The 17,334-nt window shown below is 45.9% G+C and overlaps 1 pseudogene; it reads right to left on the bottom strand.

The window, feature by feature from the left end:
- Positions 1-16,005: 16,005 nt before the first annotated feature.
- On the bottom strand, positions 16,006-16,100 carry LOC123939530 (annotated as a pseudogene).
- Positions 16,101-17,334: the final 1,234 nt, after the last annotated feature.

Below are 17,334 nucleotides of genomic sequence, written 5' to 3'. Positions count from 1 at the left end.
CCAGAGACTCTGATAGAGTATGAAACCTTGAGGGCCGAGGCTGGCCATGTAGGCAGGCTTCACCAAAACCCCAGGGATCCCACACCTGGCTTTTCAGAACCTTGGGTAATTCTTTCTCCTTCAGGGTCGTCTGAACCCAGTGATTAGATTTGAATCAATAGAATGTGGTAAAGTTGCTAGGTTGTTGCTTCTACAATTAAGTTACAAAAGATCATGACCTTTGCCTTGCATTCTTGGCTTGCACACTTTGATGACATAAGTTTCCATATTGGAGACACCCAAGTGGTAAGGAACTAAGGGAGCCTTCTGGTCATCCTCCATCCAGGAACTTGGTCCCTTGAGAAAATGAGGGCTTGAAACTGAGCTTGGAAGTAGATCTTTCCTTGGGTGAACCTTCAAGGGAGACCATGGATGCTGGGTTCACTCTTCCACTGCAGCCTTGTGAGGGGCGGGGAAGTGGAGAACCCAGCTGTGCTGTACCCAGTTTATGACCCACAGAAATTGTGAGATCATAAATGTGTGTTGTTATGGAAAGAGCCCAGATGTCCACTGACAGATAAATGGATAAAGAAGATGTGGCACACACACACACACACACACACACACACACACACACACACAATGGAATACTATGCAGCCATCAAAAATGGAAATCTTGCCATTTGCTACAATGTGGATGGAGCTGGAGGGGATTATGCTGAGCAAAGTAAGTCTATCAGAGAAAGACAATTATGTGATTTCATTCATACGTGGAATTTAAGAAACAAAACAGAGGATCATGGAAGTGAGGGAAAAATGAAATAAGATGAGATCAGAGAGAGAGAAAAACCGTAAGAGACTCTTAACTCTAGGAAGCAAACTGAGGGTGTGCTGGAGGGGAGGTGGGGGGGGGGATGGAGTAACAGGGTGATGGGCATTAAGGAGGGCACATGATGTAATGAATGCGGGGTGTTACATATAACTGATGAATCACTGACCTCTACCTCTGAAACTAATAATTCACTATATCTTAGTTAATTGAATTTAAATAAAATAAAATAAAATTTAAAGAAACGTGTGTTGTTTTCAGCCACTAAGTTTTGGAGTCATCTGTTATACCACAGTTGATAACTGTTACATGGTCTGAACATTCATTCATAAGACTTATTCATCATCTGGACATTCTGAGCAGGACTGGGATAGAAAGTGTCCCAAAGTACCAAGATCTTAATCTCTGTAGCTCTTAGCTCTCACAGGGCTTCCCCCCCACCACCACCCCCCCGAGACCACATGCGCAAACTGAATAGAAGGCCTGTTGGCTTCCTGAAAAGCTAGTTTAAAGCAAATGACCTTGCCTTTGACCTTTCTCAAGACTACCTCTTCACACTCTTAGGATCCAGTGTCCTAAGAAGATAAATTCCAAAACCCAACCCGCATCTTTTCCGACAAGGCATGAATTCTCCCACTGCCCAAACAACCCTACCCTTTTGCCTAGTTCTCAATGATGGCCTGCTCATATGATAATGCCCCTGAAATGAATAATTGATGGTTTATGAGTATACTTCATGAATATACAGGATGTCATATAAAATAACATGAATGCTTCCTAATAGGATTAATATACTTTCCAAGCAGTTCAGCTTAAGGCAATTATCGCACTTCCTGGGAGATACAAATTACTTTGCCCTCAGCCTCATGCCAAATAACCCCCCTAAGACACACACTAATTACCCAGAAATACACTGCCTGCCATAGCTCATTGACTAATTGACAATCAGTTTAAAACTTCAGCAAAATATCGTAAAACTTAGGCATCGCATTTAGTGAGGAAACCCAATTTTGTTTATCTCCCCATTTTGGTCTGCCTCATTGGCAAATTGTAGCATGGTTTCTAAGTAATGACTGAACAGGCTTATTAAAATGATCAATGGTAAAGGAACAGCATTCCATCATACCATATAGCATTTCCATCTCTCGTTTCTGTGATTCTATTAAGAACAATTACCAATATCATATCCGTTAATATGGTACAAAAATAGAATGCAACCGTGTATGCAACAGTTATTGCTCGTGTGGTCTGTGAGGCTCAGGGGACAGATGTTACCATCTCCTTTCTCTTGCACTTTGAAGATGTGACTTTTCCATGCTATGTGCTATCTTCTGATCCAAACACATGCACCCACCGAGTTCGTGCCGTACGTCCACACATTCTTCCTACAGAAGTCCGCTCTGGGCAAGAGCTGGGTCCTTGGGAATGATTCCTCACTATGCCCTTCTTATTTATAAGCCACTGTTAGCGACCTTACTTCCTGATGAAGTGTATACACCTAACTCCTCTTGAGTCTTCTTTCAAATCATCTAGATTGTTCCAGAGTTGACATATGGCTTCAAAACTGTGGATTTTTCTAGGACAGGCCCATCTTGTAAGGAAAGTGTATCCAAATTTCAAACAACTGATTTGTAATTAAATACCTGGGACGTGACCCGTTCACACATTGGAGCTGGCTGTTAACAGGTGGCCTGGAACACACCTGTAGGAGTATAGGGCTATCTGAGAGGCAGGTGTGAGATTGTTAGACTGGCCTTCTGTCTGGTTGCAGCCACAGAATAGTCAGGCCGCAGTGGCTTGAACAACTAAAGAGATTATTTTTCTCACAGAACAAGAATTCCACAGGCAAGAAGTCAGGGACTAGTGTTGTGGCTCATTGCTGGCATCAAAGACCCCGCTCCCCTTATTCTTCTCCTCTTCCACCTTTGCACATGGCTGCTTGCTCCCAGCTCTGGAAGTGAGTGCTGTGGAAGTGGGCAGCGGTCTGCACCAGCTCTATCTAATGCTTCTATCAGGAAAGCACAGGCTCCTTCCTAAACACTCATCGGACTTCAGTTTAGGTCTCATTAACTAAAATTGTGTCACACCGGCCACCCGTGGCTGGAATGGAGGTCTGGAAACAGTATTTAGCAGAGCACAGTGCTGTCCCTAATAAATCAGGGTTTTCTTAGCAAGAGGTACATGAATACAGGGGTGGGAGGAGATGAATGGTTTTGTCATAACTGGGGAGGTTCTGAGAAGAAGAAGGGATCTCTAAGCTGGAATGTGGGGGATGGGTATGATATTTGCGGGAAACTGGAGAGGAAAAGGGACCTTTGGTAAACTTGTAGTGAGTCACTTTGCAAAAGGAAGTAACAGCGGCATGTCTAGGATACTGTGGGAACATGGCTTCAAGATTTTGTTCTGAGAACTTGGAAAAGAGTCAGCCTGGTGAGGTATGTCCCATTCTGGGAGGAAACTTCCATCCTCCCTGCCCCCAACACATCCCCCCCCCATGCTCACTTCCTGGAGCCTCCCTGGTCAGGTTCAAGCAGTCTTTCTGATCAAGAAGAATGAAATCTTTTTTTTTTTTCTTTTTTTCTTTTCTTTTTTCAGCGTAACAGTATTCATTCTTTTTGCACAACACCCAGTGCTCCATGCAAAACGTGCCCTCCCCATTACCCACCACCTGTTCCCCCAACCTCCCACCCCCTCCCCTTCAAAACCCTCAGGTTGTTTTTCAGAGTCCATAGTCTCTTATGGTTCACCTCCCCTTCCAAATTTTTTTTTTTTTTAATAAACATATAATGTATTTTTATCCCCAGGGGTACAGGTCTGTGAATCGCCAGGTTTACACACTTCACAGCACTCACGATAGCACTTACCCTCCCCAATGTCCATAGCCCCCTCCCCCTCTCCAAATCCCACCTCCCCCCAGCAACCCCCAGTTTGTTTTGTGAGATTAAGAGTCATTTATGGTTTGTCTCCCTCCCAATCCCATCTTGTTTCATTTATTCTTCTCCTATCCCCCTACCCCCCCATGTTGCTTCTCCATGTCCTCATATCAGGGAGATCATATGATAGTTGTCTTTCTCCGATTGACTTATTTCACTAAGCATGATACGCTCTAGTTCCATCCACGTCGTCGCAAATGGCATGATTTCATTTCTTTTGATGGCTGCATAGTATTCCATTGTGTATATATACCACATCTTCTTTATCCATTCATCTGTTGATGGACATCTAGGTTCTTTCCATAGTTTGGCTATTGTAGACATTGCTGCTATAAACATTCAGGTGCACGTGCCCCTTCGGATCACTATGTTTGTATCTTTAGGGTAAATACCCAGTAGTGCAATTGCTGGGTCATAGGGTAGTTCTATTTTCAACATTTTGAGGAACCTCCATGCTGTTTTCCAGAGTGGTTGCACCAGCTTGCATTCCCACCAACAGTGGAGGAGGGTTCCCCTTTCTCCACATCCTCTCCAGCATCTGTCATTTCCTGACTTGTTAATTTTAGCCATTCTGACTGGTGTGAGGTGATATCTCATTGTGGTTTTGATTTGTATTTCCCTGATGCCGAGTGACGTGGAGCACTTTTTCATGTGTCTGTTGGCCATCTGGATGTCTTCTTTGCAGAAATGTCTGTTCATGTCCTCTGCCCATTTAAGAAGAATGAAATCTTAAGAGGATGCTGCTTCCTGCACTTTGATCTTTCCTTGAAGCCAGTTTTTCTCGATATTGGCTACACATTGGATTAATGTAAAAATCCCCATACCAAGGTCATTCCCTAGACCAGTTAAGTCAGACTCTGAGGGTGTGGGAATGGTATGCTGGTAAAAGTTTAATAACTAGCTCTCTAGAAAAAAAAATACATGTATATATAAATTTTACTGATAGGAAGGATGTGTAGCACTTACAAATGGTAATAAAATACACAATACTCTTTATTACAGAATGTTCTTTACCTCATTGATTCTCAGATAATGCTTTCTTTTTTTTTTTTTCCTGAGCTCTTGTGTCTGTAGTTAAGTTATGGCTGTGATTCAACTCTGATTTCACAAAATCAGACTGCTAATGAATGTTTGGTCACTGTCCAAACTCACCCATTGACTCATGGGTAGAGTTCCAACATGAGTGTTGGTTGACATTTTCATTTACATTGACAAATAAGACAAGCATGAAACAGTAGAGATGTATGTTGGAACTTCACCTGTTCACCCATGACAAGAGAGACTTCTTTGCTGACAGGGTCATAGTTTTCAAATACTGGTGAACTATTTCCTAGGGGTTGGCCACGTTTTCAGTAAAGAACCAGACAGTGAATATTTTTACACTTTGTGGACCAGAAATGGTCTCTTTCTTCCTGCCCCTCCCCTTTCAAGCAGTCCTTTACAAATGTAAAACGTGGTGAGTCTTGCAGAAATAGACTGCAAGCCAGATTTGACCTGGACGCTGTAGTTTGCCTACCCCTCATCCAGATATCAACACAGCAAATCAAGCCCTGATTTATAGTATTTGCTGATTCCTGTGCCAGCACTGAACAAGATGCTGGGAAGAGAGGCACGACGATCTCACCATTATGCCATGTTTCTGCCATTCACGGGCAACAGCCAACCTCAAGAGCACAGATCACAGTAAAATAATCGGAAAGTGATTAATTTTCGGTGCTTGTTACTTTCATTTTTAACAAGACTCACTTAATTGTATGCCTACATAATCCCTTTTTGAGTGGTGGCTGTGTTTAACCACTGGCTCTGGAGATGTAACCATTTCTGTGAGCTTGGAATAACCAGCTCTAACACAGTATGAGATGGGAGTCAGGCATCCCTATTTGGGGAGAGGGTATTTTTTTTTTAAATTTATTTATTTTTATTTGTTTATTTACAGCATAACAGTGTTCATTGTTTTGGCATCACACCCAGTGCTCCATGCAGTACGTGCCCTCCCCATTACCCACCACCTGGTCCCTCAACCTCCCAACCCCCCCCACCCCCCCGCCGCCCCTTCATAACCCTCTAGTTGTTTTTCAGAGTCCATAGTCTCTCATGGTTCATCTCCCCTTCCAGTTTCCCTCAACTCCGAGAGGGTATTTTTTAATAGACTTTACTTTTTGGAGCTGTTTCAGGCTCGTAGGAATATTGAGCAGAAGGTACAGAGATTGCCTGTATACTCTCTGTGCCCACCTGTGCGTCGTCTTCCTCTCATTATCAACACCCCCACCGGAGTGGTGCATTTGACGGCTGATGAACCTCCAGTGACACCTCGTTATCACCCAGAGTCCACACTTTACACCAGGGTTCATGCTCGGTGTTCTGCCTCCTGTGGGTTGGACAAATTCCTGATGACACATATCCACCATTCTAGTATCGTACAGAGTAGTTTCACTACCCTAAAAATCCTCTGTGTTCTGACTGTTCACCCCTCCCCTCCACTGCACAACCCCTGGCGACCACTGATTTGTTTACTGTCTCCCTGGTTTTGCCTTTCCTAGAAAGTCATATAGCAGGACTCACGCCGTATGTAGCATTTCAGTTGACTCCTTTCACTTAGTCATCTGCATTCCTTCTCTGCCTTTCCCAGTAGCAAACTCCTGAGTTATTGCTGTCCTGCCGGCCCACCCAGGCCCCTTGTGGTTACCTGCTCTGACTGTCCACCCTGGCCATGTTTCTGCCTACATAAGGAAGTCAGTAGCCTCAGTCTTGACTATTTATTTGCCACTCGGGGCCTGCATTCCCCCATCTTTCTCCTGGAACTGGCGCCTGGCACACAGTCAGTACACAATAGACAGTAGAAGAACCAGCTTTCTGAGGACAGTCGAGGTTCCACCATGGCTCTGTAGGTGGGTGAGGCCAGGCCTTGGAGGGCTTTCGTGGAAGTCATTGACCTATTTGATCTCAGATCCATCCATGGGCCTTTCCTGCATTGAACCTCGAGACACTGACCTGAAAGCTTCCATGTCCCCTGGCTTCTGAGCTGGTGTGGTCTGTGGAAGACTCAAGAGCAACAAGAGGAGCTGGGCTATCCCTCACCCTTTCTTCCTGTGTTGAGCAGTGTCACCGCGGTGGCTGTGCCCTGTTCTACCCTCCAGCTGCTGCTTGGCAGCTCTGCCTCTGATCTTGGCCTCCCAGACAGCCCGGGCTCTGCGGCTCTTCCCTTTGCTTCTGCAGCCCCAGGCACTGGCTATCACTGTCTTACCGTCCCTTTCACCACTTTTGGTATCTTTGTCACAACTCCCCTGCCTTCAGTTCCTTCTCTTGAGGTCCTGTCTTACTAGGACCTTATCGGATCCCACCTGATGTGCTTGGCTGAGGATTCTGGGCTTCATGCTATGTGGAAGTTGGTAGGACGCCACTGGAGGTTTCTGAAGAGGAAATGGATATGATTACAGGAAAAAATGGGTGTTTTAGCCTGATTCATTAGGAGAGTTGGAGGGAAGGGACTATACGTGCTAGGGACGCCTTGGAAGATTTGTAGATCGTCTTTATGAGTCTGTGGATACTCTACACAATTTTGTACACAAAATTTTGTGTATATGTGGGAGTGAATTTTTTTCTGGGGGCAGAGCCTGTGCCTTTCATCACATTCTCTGTGAGATTCTAAGTACATTAAGAACTACTAGGTTAGATATGGGGGGAACAGTTAAGAAGCTTAGTACTTGAGTATGTCACTGAGAGTTCTGGTAAAAAATAGTGTTCTCCTGAGAATGTTCCCATGGCAGCCTTAAAAAAGGGACTATATTCAGAAGTATGGGCAGGGCTAGGTGACGAGCAAGAGACATCAGGGCATCCAGATATTAGCAACAGTAGGGCTGTTAGCCCCCGACGACTACAGGGCAAAGGAATGAAACTGGATGATGGGTGTTCATGATAGATGGAGCCCTGGAGGAGAAGCCACTCTGTAGGAACAAGAGTGCTGGAGGGAACAGCCTCTTCAGAAATGGGGGATTAGAGCAGGGAGCCAGGAAGGAAGGCACGTGCTGGCCTCTCTCCTCTCACTTTTGACTGACCATCATTAAGGCCTCCCATGGTCTCTAACCACCAAGCGAGCCTCGGTGATGTGGTTAGCAGGGCCAGAGCAGCCAGCAGACGTGGGTAAATGGCTGGACTGTGACAGAGCAGTGTCCTGGCAAATAACCAACACAGAGAACACATTTCTTAGAACTTCTAGAATTGTCCAAGAAGGGAAGTGACATAAGTCATGTTTGGTAGCTTTGGACACCATCACCCACTGTCCGATATCTGAATTTTGCTTCTCGTCAGACTCTCCTACACTAAATTGGCCCTATCCAGTGACACAAGATAAAGAGAAGCAAAATATAGAGGATTTTGTTGTTGTTAACTTTGTCCTTCCACCACGGCTTACAAGCTCTTGACATTGGCAATAACAAAAGGTCCCTGAGCCTCCCTCATCCATAAAGTCTGCAAGTTGCATTTGATGTTCTCTGTGGTGCCTTCTGGCTTGAAAGTTTAATGATGCTATAAGGGAGTGGGGGGAAGTTTTGGCTTCCTTCCTATGAAGGGCATTTTGTGTTCTGGCTCCTTCCAAATAGGTGAGTAACCCTCCCTTGCCTGCCATCATCTGCAAAGCCTGGAGACTAGCAAAGGCAGCAGGACCTGTGTCCCTTCAAGGAGCCAAGTACAGGCTCTTAGCATTTTATCGAGTTTGGATCCGCTGTGAGTTTTTAGGATTCATAGTGAGATGTTTTCCTGTATGTTTGAGTCAAAGTGTTCCTGGGGCTGAAGAAGCATGATTTGGAAGTCAGGTTTGCATTTTAGTCTGTGTTCTAGACTGAGCTCATATAAACACCCCCAGCACCTCTGCTTACTGGGGTGGGGTGGGGGGCGGTGGGAAGGATTGGGAAGAGTTGCTGAAGGAAGCTTGCTTTTGTATGCATTTCAGAGATTTAATTTTATTAGCCGATGCAGATGATCTGTTCCATAAATGTAAAACAAAAGGACAAGAAAATGATCCTGTGTCAACAGCAGGATGTCTGACTTAAAATCCCATTCAAATAGCTCCCTAAAAATGATCAGACACTGAATACATTATTTTTCTGACTTTGACAAAACCAGTCTGCACAAAGCAGCAGCCCCAAGAGGCTACGGATAAACCAACCACGTTAAGACTTCAGCATTTTCAAGTCAGTCACAGAATTTCTTAAGGGCCAACTCACTGTTTAAGGACTAATGTGTTTGGAGAGGGGAAAAAAATCAGACTGTGTTATTAGGCAGAATCCCCTTTATATACAGGGATTGGATCAGTTTGACCCTGATTGTGCTACCTGCTTTATTGTCCTACTTCAAACACGGGGCCCTGGGCATCATCTTAGGGAAGGGCTGATTGAACTGTCGGCCTGACACTTGTCAGCTGTGGAGAATATGGGTTTCAGTCCGTCATGCTCACACATAAATGAACCATGACAGAGATAGACTGTTGAATAGAAAGAGCAGTTTTACTGTGGATAACCTTTCTTGAATAAATGCGACAAATAATAAAGTCTGAAAAAGGGGACATGGGCCTTAGGAAACCAGTGCCGTGCAGAACCCAATGGTTATTATCTTTTGGGGCCGTCAAAAATTGCCCCTGTATCAAAGCATGTGAGTGAGACAAAAGGGAGAAGCGCTGTAATCATCATAGAAACAGTGGCCGTTAAGGCCATGCCGTCCTCAGTACGGTATCACATAACCAAACCCTGGTCCAGCTCTCCAGGGCTCAGCAAAGGAGGCATCGTTTGTCTACCAAACGGACTCCCCAATTGTTCTTAGAAAATGGTGGAACGCATCTTCATTAACCCAGCAGAAAAAGGATCGGAAACTCTTTATTTCTCGAAAACATTTCTCTCTTTTTGATTTAAAAAAGAAAAGAACTCCCAGTAGAAACTGTGGAAAACTCTACGTTTCAATCAAGACAGTCAAAAGAATGATTTGAATTTACAGGCCTGTAACTGGAACAAATTGGAAACAAAAGAAGAGCTCTTGGTGAGGCCACGTGATGTGGCCACAGCGCTGCTGTGTACAGTATGCTGGAGAAAAAAAATCATGTTTCTTTAAAGCAAAGCTAACTCCACTGCAGGCTCCAAGCAATTTGCATAGATGTCTCTACCATGATTTTTTTTTTATTTATGGGCCCTAAGTTTCTAATTAAATACTAATTAATACTATCACCAGAATTGTCTCCCATCCCCAGCTCTTCATAGCTTTGTCACTTTGATTAATGCACAGCCATTTATTAACTTATTTAACAAGCCGGGGTGCCTCATGACAAACTAGATTAAATTATCCTCATAACAGTCTCATTACTGAAAAAAAGGGAGTTTTAAACTTAGTAAAAATTATCCTCAATAATGTTAAAGCTTTTTCACCGCACCCTTAAAAGATAGAAATAGGTTTCTTGTTTGATTTATAATATATGGAGTTGTATAAAGCATCCATTAATAAAATTTATAAGTTCATTTAAGCTTGCACATTACAGTAGTGCTGTAGCCTTGGGTGCTTATTATTTAACTTTTGCTGTAGTTATGAAGATAATTAATGTCTTGACCAGACAGGGACTAAAATACCCACTAGAATGAGATAATTAGAGACATAAATAATGTTTAGGTTTTTGTGTGCTGCTTTTTAAATTAATTGTTTTGTTTTCCACCCAAACTTGATGAAGAAAATAAGAGTTTACCAAGGAACTGTACAGTGAAGTTGAGATGTGCCCCCCCATCCCCCTTGCTAGATCCAGAAATGCTAAGAAGCCTGGAAGTTTCTGGCCTGGAGGAGGGAGTGGGGGTGGGGGGCACGAGTGGGATTCAGCTCTCCCCTGGGGAAGCTTGGGCCCTCGTTGCTCTCTGGCTCCCTCCAGTGGCCAGGTTTTGGAGGCAGGCGCACCTCGCTGCACCGCCCGACTGATTAGTGGCCCCAGGAAGCAAAGGGGTGAGTCAGAAATGAGAACTGAAGGAATTCTCTCATTGAGTGGTGGTGTACGCTTTTCTTCTTCATCAGGCTCGGAGGAGGAGAGCCCCAGAGGGAGCCAAACAAGCCGATGGCAGCAGATCTTTTGTGCTGACTGGGCAGAACCCAGGAAGCTGTAGCACCCGCCCTGCTGGTCTGGAAACGAGTATGTGTTAGTGCATTCAAACAGAAGTGTAGCCCTGATCCTATGGTGTGTTACCATAGGATTCCATCTGTTTAGTGGGCTTTTTCTGTTCTCGTTTTCAGTGTCTTGCTAAAATAGCACCCTCATCGAGAGTCCTAGGTCGTCTGGTATAAGGACCATGGAAATGCATTTACTGATGGCAAAAAGTTTGCTAGTTAAGCTTCCTTTTGATCTAGGGTGTCCTGAGTCTCGGGGTAGGGGTGTTGGAAAGGGGCACGAGCTCCCCGGTTGCACAGAGAGAGCAGGTACCCGGTATGGATACCGGTTCACCATTTACAGAGCCCTTTGACACATATCCATAGACCCTCCAGAATCCCGTGAGACCAGAGGGAGTGCCTATTACTGGGGCTGCTGAGGAGTAAGATGGCGCTTTGGATCCCTACACTGGCCCATGGGTTACTCCTGGATCCCTACACTGGCCCATGGGTTACTCCATCCCTGGGAAGGGCACCTAGCTCCTTTCCCTCTGGTTTCTGGTCTCTCTCCTGCATTTCTGCATCTTACCTCTGTTCCTTCTCTCTTATGCCCTCCTTCTCCCTCTCACCTTTCCCTTTTATCCTTGATTCAGAGCAAAGATAACAATAGCTCTCCTTGTTCATGTGCAAAAATAGCTCACTTGTCAGAGCTGCACAGGGACTAGTGCCGCAGATACTAGGTGAGTGGAAGAATGGTTCAGAGAATTTCTTTGGGTTTAGAGTGCTTCGTGGCCATAGTCATCTCCAGTTCATACTCCGTCCCTGGGAGGTAAGTGGATGGCAAACATCCCTATTATTTATATCCCTTGTTTAACATGGATTAAGATTTCCATCTTTGCAGATCTATTAATAGAGACTTATTAGTAGACATGTCTTTGGCCCAAAGGAGATCGACATGAAGCCAGATCTCAGGTCCCTGACTGACTTGGTTTCCTCCCGGCAACTTTGAGTTCAGTATACTAAGTCCCTGGCTCGCCCAGCATTCATTTTGGGCAAGTGCTCAAATTAAAATAAGCAGGGCCTCTAAGAACCATGTGAGACGTTGTAGATTAATCAAAATAAGGTACAGTAAGGGAGGAGCTCAAGGTCAGCACAGGAGGGTGAAAGCCCACTGGGTCTTCTTCCTGCCTGGGCCATTCCATTTGTGTCTCCACAGGCTTTATTCCAAAGACCTGAGGAGTGGAGTGGCAGACCAGTTCGGTGGTGAGATGGAGAGGGGCTGGGGACGAAGACTGCCCAGTTGGGAAGAACAGAGGAGAAGTACCCATTTTCAGGGGTTCTCAAACTTCAGTGGGCCAAACAATGCCGATTCCCTGGCTCCAGCTTCAGAGTTTCTGATTCAGTCTGCCCAAGGCCCAGGAATCTGTATTCCTCATAGGCCTGGGACTCTGATGTAGGGGTCTGTCCATGGACCCCAGGTTATTAAACATTGGCTGAAATAGGAGAGAAACAAGAGGTGGAAGAACGGATAGGAGGGGAAGGAATTTCCCCCGAATCAACTTAATAGCTCTGGGAAGTGCCGTCATTGTCATGTGTCCTTGGAAAGACCATGCTTCCCTGGAATTGCATCTCCCAATCCCTGGGACCAGCAGGTGGCAAGCAGGGGACAGGGAAAGAGCGGAGTGCGGAAGGTGCCCTAACGAGAGGACAGTTCCGTCACAACCGCATCTCCTGGGCTTTGGCCAGCACCTCTGCTCAGTGCTTACATCTGCACCCCCGCCTGACCCCCATTTTGCGTCCACTCAGCCTGCTCCTTTAAAATTATTTGTCATTTTCCTGTCTACTTCTTCCTTCTGACAGTGAGGTGGTGTTTTGTGGGGAATCTGAAGAAAACGGGGGGTGCAGTGGGCCCGGTGCCCAGGCTGCTCCAAGCACCAGGGGAAAGGGAAGATGGGCTGGTGGGGTCCTCTGGCCTGCCTCCCTTGCAGCCCGCTGGAACAGGCAAGGCAAGAACTGGGCTTCAGGTAAGCTGCCTGAGGCACACGGGGCCCAGGTTGGGCTGGGATCTGCCGTGGAGTGTCTGGCTTCTGAACGCCAGTCTGTTGTTTGGGTCGGGGTGCAGATGGGTGCTATGAGAGCAAGGGGTCCTCACACAGCTTCAGAACTGAGCATGTGCCCAGCTGGCCCCTGCTGACTCATGGGGCTTTGTGTATGTGTTCCTCATGCCTTCACCACAATGCAGCCAGAACCATGGGCATGGCACCCGAATACACTGCTCTTTGTGGCAAACATGACAGACACTAGGGGATCACAGACTAGTGCCAGGCACAGTGCTGGGGGCCGGTGATACAAAGATGAAGGAAGTTTTCTTGTCAATGGGCTTGACTCTACCCCTTGAGGCTCTCAGTGCCATTGCCCTGAGGAGAAAGGCTAAGTCTGGAGATGTGACCAGGGACCCCGCTGGTCCCCCAGCACCGTGTGGCCACCTGGCAGAGAACGGTGTACTCGTGGCTAGGTGGGTTCAGGCTTGGTGGGCAGGGCAGATGTGAAGGAGGCAGAAGAGTGACGGGGCTTAGGACCGTGGTTCCCAAACGGGGGTGTGCACACCCCCAGGGGGTGTGAAAGAGTCCACTGGGGATGCGCAGAGAACACTGGAGCTCTTCCTATGCTGGTCTTTTGAAATATTGTCATTTATGCCTTTCTATTTCTGTGGAATGTTTTAAAATGAAGAAATGTCAGCCCAGTAGTAAAATGCATGCAATTTAAGAAGGAAGGAAGGATGAGAGGGAGGGAGGGGTGTCAGAGAGTTCAGTTTCTTGTTTCACCATTGGATGTGCATTATGAAATAGATTCACGGGTCACCGGTTTAGAGCGTTGTCAAAAGAGTGGCTGAGGTTCTGGGTCCTGGAGTCTAGGCTGGAAGGGGAAGGAAGCAAAACCATGAGGGAGCTGAGAGGATGGGGAACATGGAAAGAATGGGGAATGGCCAAGCTCGAGGAGGTAGAACATTAGAGTTAGTGGACTAAAGGGAAGAAGGTCTCAGGAGTGGAAGGTGTGAACGGAGAGCCTCAGGTGGAACAAGGCAGGCGGTTCAGAAGCTGGCTTGTACGCAGGGCAGGGAAGGAAGGAAGGGGAGTGAGGGGCGGTGTGGGGGATGTGTGGTCCCCATGGATAGTCAAGTGAGGTGATGGCAGATGGTACGATAGAAACAAAGATGGTTCACCACCCACGTGTCATTAAGAGGTCTGGGGGTCGTAGTGGGCAGCCGAGTGGCACAGGGAGAGGATGAGGGATTTAGGTGATGAGTAAGGGTCTCTCTGAAGAGAATGGAGGACACAGACCTGGGAATCTGGGAGGAATGGAAAGGGATGAGTGGTGCCAGCAGACAGAGCCAGGCTTCAAAGGAAACGGGAAGAAAGAAGAAAGTTCCCTACCCCCAGGCTACAGCTGAGGGGCGGTTGCTTGCCATGGAACAGAGGTTTCAGAGGGCACTGGGAAAGCTCTGGGATGAGGGCTGCGGTGGGAGCAGGTGTCAGAGAAGACAGGAGCAGCCTGGAGGTGCGGTTGTGGGAGGAGGTGCAACACTGCCCACACTGGTCAAGGCCTGCCCTTCCCCACTGGGGGTGCTCTGTTTTCATGTGCTCTTTTGGTGGGTTGTGGAATAAACTTTGAAATCATAGCTGGCACTTTAGAAAAGGAAGGTACAAATGTCTTTCTGTTTAAAAACAATATGTTACCTGTGCCTGGGCAGAGTCACAGCCGTAAACCGTCATACACTCGGTCACCTGAAACCCTTCATTTTTCTTTAGTCGGCAGTTTCTCTAATGGTATTGGTGAAAAATGTGCTCTGAACTTCTTGTAACAGTTCATTAGTAGTGATAACGTGCCATTTTGGGATTAGAACATGCCACCTTCATGCGCTCTGCCCATGCCTGGATCCTCCTCCTTTTCGGGATCTCCGAGGCAGCTTCGGGTCCGTTTCACACAGTAGCAGCGGCAGCCGTGAGGCAGCCCTGACTCCCTCAACAGGGCCAACCCAGTGCCTTTCTCCCCCTGAGGCACAAAATCTCCAAGCAAAGCGTCACAACCAGCTTCGGAATGGTTTTGCCGAATGTTCTCAGCTGTCAAGGGTCCTTCTGTCATTCTTGGCACGGGTATTGCAGACATTTTGAATATTTTCTAAAATAATTTCTGTATTGGTTTTTAAAATCTTGATTCATTGGGAGTTAGCGCGTCCAAACATGGAATACCCTGAAACCCAGCCCAGCCACCTTCCAGAAAGATGCCTTCTTCGAAATAGGCTATAGCGGCATCCAGTGCCTCTGGGACATTTTCGTTCATTCACTCCACACCACTCGTCCCATCAGCCAGCAGCATGGCTGCTGCATCTGAACAGTTGCCATATGTTTGTTCAACTCTTCCTCTTCGTACCCGCTAGTAGCAACCTTTCTGGAATACATTTTCGAGTTTGTGACTCATCACCTTTCCCTTTCAAGAGCTTGGAGTCATCCTTGGTCTCAATGACTTCTACTTTCTGAAGCTGAATATCTTCAAGATTTAGGGTCAGTTCCTCTGCGAACACCTGCAAATGCTTTTAAAAATGAGTCCGTTCCCGGGTATAGCTTTTCTTTTATGATACCAAATTTATTCATAATACATTATGCAGGTGTTTTGATGAGAATCCAGAAACATCTTGAGATACCATATTTCTCTGAAATGTGAGAATTTAAGACCATTGCTGTTCCAACAAGACTTGTGTATAGAGCTTTTTATTGCATTCATTTGCATTATTTTGTTCACTTCTCAGAACTCTGTCAATTAGCAACAGCTTGATCATGCAGATGAGAATGGAACACAGAGAAACCTCACCCAAAGTCATACACTTGGAAGATGGTGGAGCCAGGACTAGACCCAGTGTTCTCTCTACTTGATCATTGTGCCTTTCAGAATTAAAGACAGATCAGACAATAAGATCATTCCAAATCAGGCACATGACAGGGTAGATTGGAAGGGACCCTTCTCTGTATCTAATTCAACCCCCACCTTCCTAGACATTCAGTAGATGTATCTAATTAGGAAAAATGCAAATTATTTGACTATATACCTATAAATATTATCCCTGGAAAGAAAAGGAACATTTGGTAAATGTACAAAAAAAAAAAAATGGGAAGAATTTGCATGTTTTCCTCGTGTAAGGACCATGTTAATCTTATCTGTATTGTTTTAGTTTCAGTATACATGCTGCCAAGCAATCCACAGAATATTTTTTTTTAAAGATTTTATTTATTTATTTGACAGAGAGAGAGATCACAAGTAGGCAGAGAGGCAGGCAGAGAGAGAGGAGGAAGCAGGTTCCCTGCAGAGCAGAGAGCCCGATGCGGGACTCGATCCCAGAACCCTGAGATCATGACCTGAGCCGAAGGCAGCGGCTTAATCCACTGAGCCACCCAGGTGCCCCTCCACAGAATATTTTAAAGTGAATATACTGCGGTAGAAAATAACAAACTCTATCACACATGGCAAAGGTCATTATTGTTTTACGAGACTCTTGTGTTGGTTGCATATATGTGTAGGTGTCATGGGTTGATAGAAAATTTATTTCCTGCTGTGGATTGTGCTAACAGATGTTGGAAAGCCACTGGTATGATAGAAAGAGCATTGGAAAGTGGGCTCAATGACTTGACTCCAGTCCTGGCTCCACCAACAACCACCTGTGTGAGCTTGGCCAAGGAACTTGACCTGCTCTGGTTCCATTTCCTTACTTTTAGAAGGAGCAGGTTGAACTAGATGTTTTTGAGATCCCTTTCTCTAAGACTGTGTCATTCTGGTGATTCTCTCCTGGCTTCGATGAAACTCAAAGCCTTTCAGATGAGAAAAGTAGGTGGAGGGAAGAGTCAGGAGCAGCACGGCAAGCACAAGCCAGGTGCAGACGCCTGACTTTACCCACAACAGCTGCTGCCTGGGTGCTCATTCTTGCTGCTTGTCATCATGCCGGTAGCACCCCAAGATGCTGCTGCCACGAGGGTGTGAATGATGACCATGGCTAAATCCAAGTTGGAGCCTGTGGATGGCGGTGGAGGTGAGGACTGCCAAGCACACACACCTGGTACCACTCTTGGCACTGCAAGGTGCTCAGAAGCAGTTCTCAATGACAGGCATGATAAATATTCCAAGGGGAAGCAAAGGAAAGGCAACCGAAATAGACTAAGTTGAAAACCAGGAGCCGTATTTCCTCTACAATCTATGCGGCCCTACAGTAATAAAGATTTTCCTTAGGAGAAGAAAAAAAAAAAGGGGGGAGTCATTTCAGAAAATATGCAATGTGAAATGCATAGTATAATTCTTTCTCTGGTGTAGACTGGCACTTAGTTTTCTGTAAAGAACAGGGACCTGTTATCACTTTCCACTTCTTTGATGGATAAGATGCAAAGTTAATTTCATGGTGGAGAAACACCTGAGAGGTTGCTTGCTTTCCATTAATAGAAG

Source organism: Meles meles, chromosome 3 (assembly GCF_922984935.1).
Source record: "Meles meles chromosome 3, mMelMel3.1 paternal haplotype, whole genome shotgun sequence".
In the NCBI taxonomy this organism is placed as follows: Eukaryota; Metazoa; Chordata; class Mammalia; order Carnivora; family Mustelidae; genus Meles; species Meles meles.
This window is presented reverse-complemented; position numbering and strand designations above follow the sequence as displayed.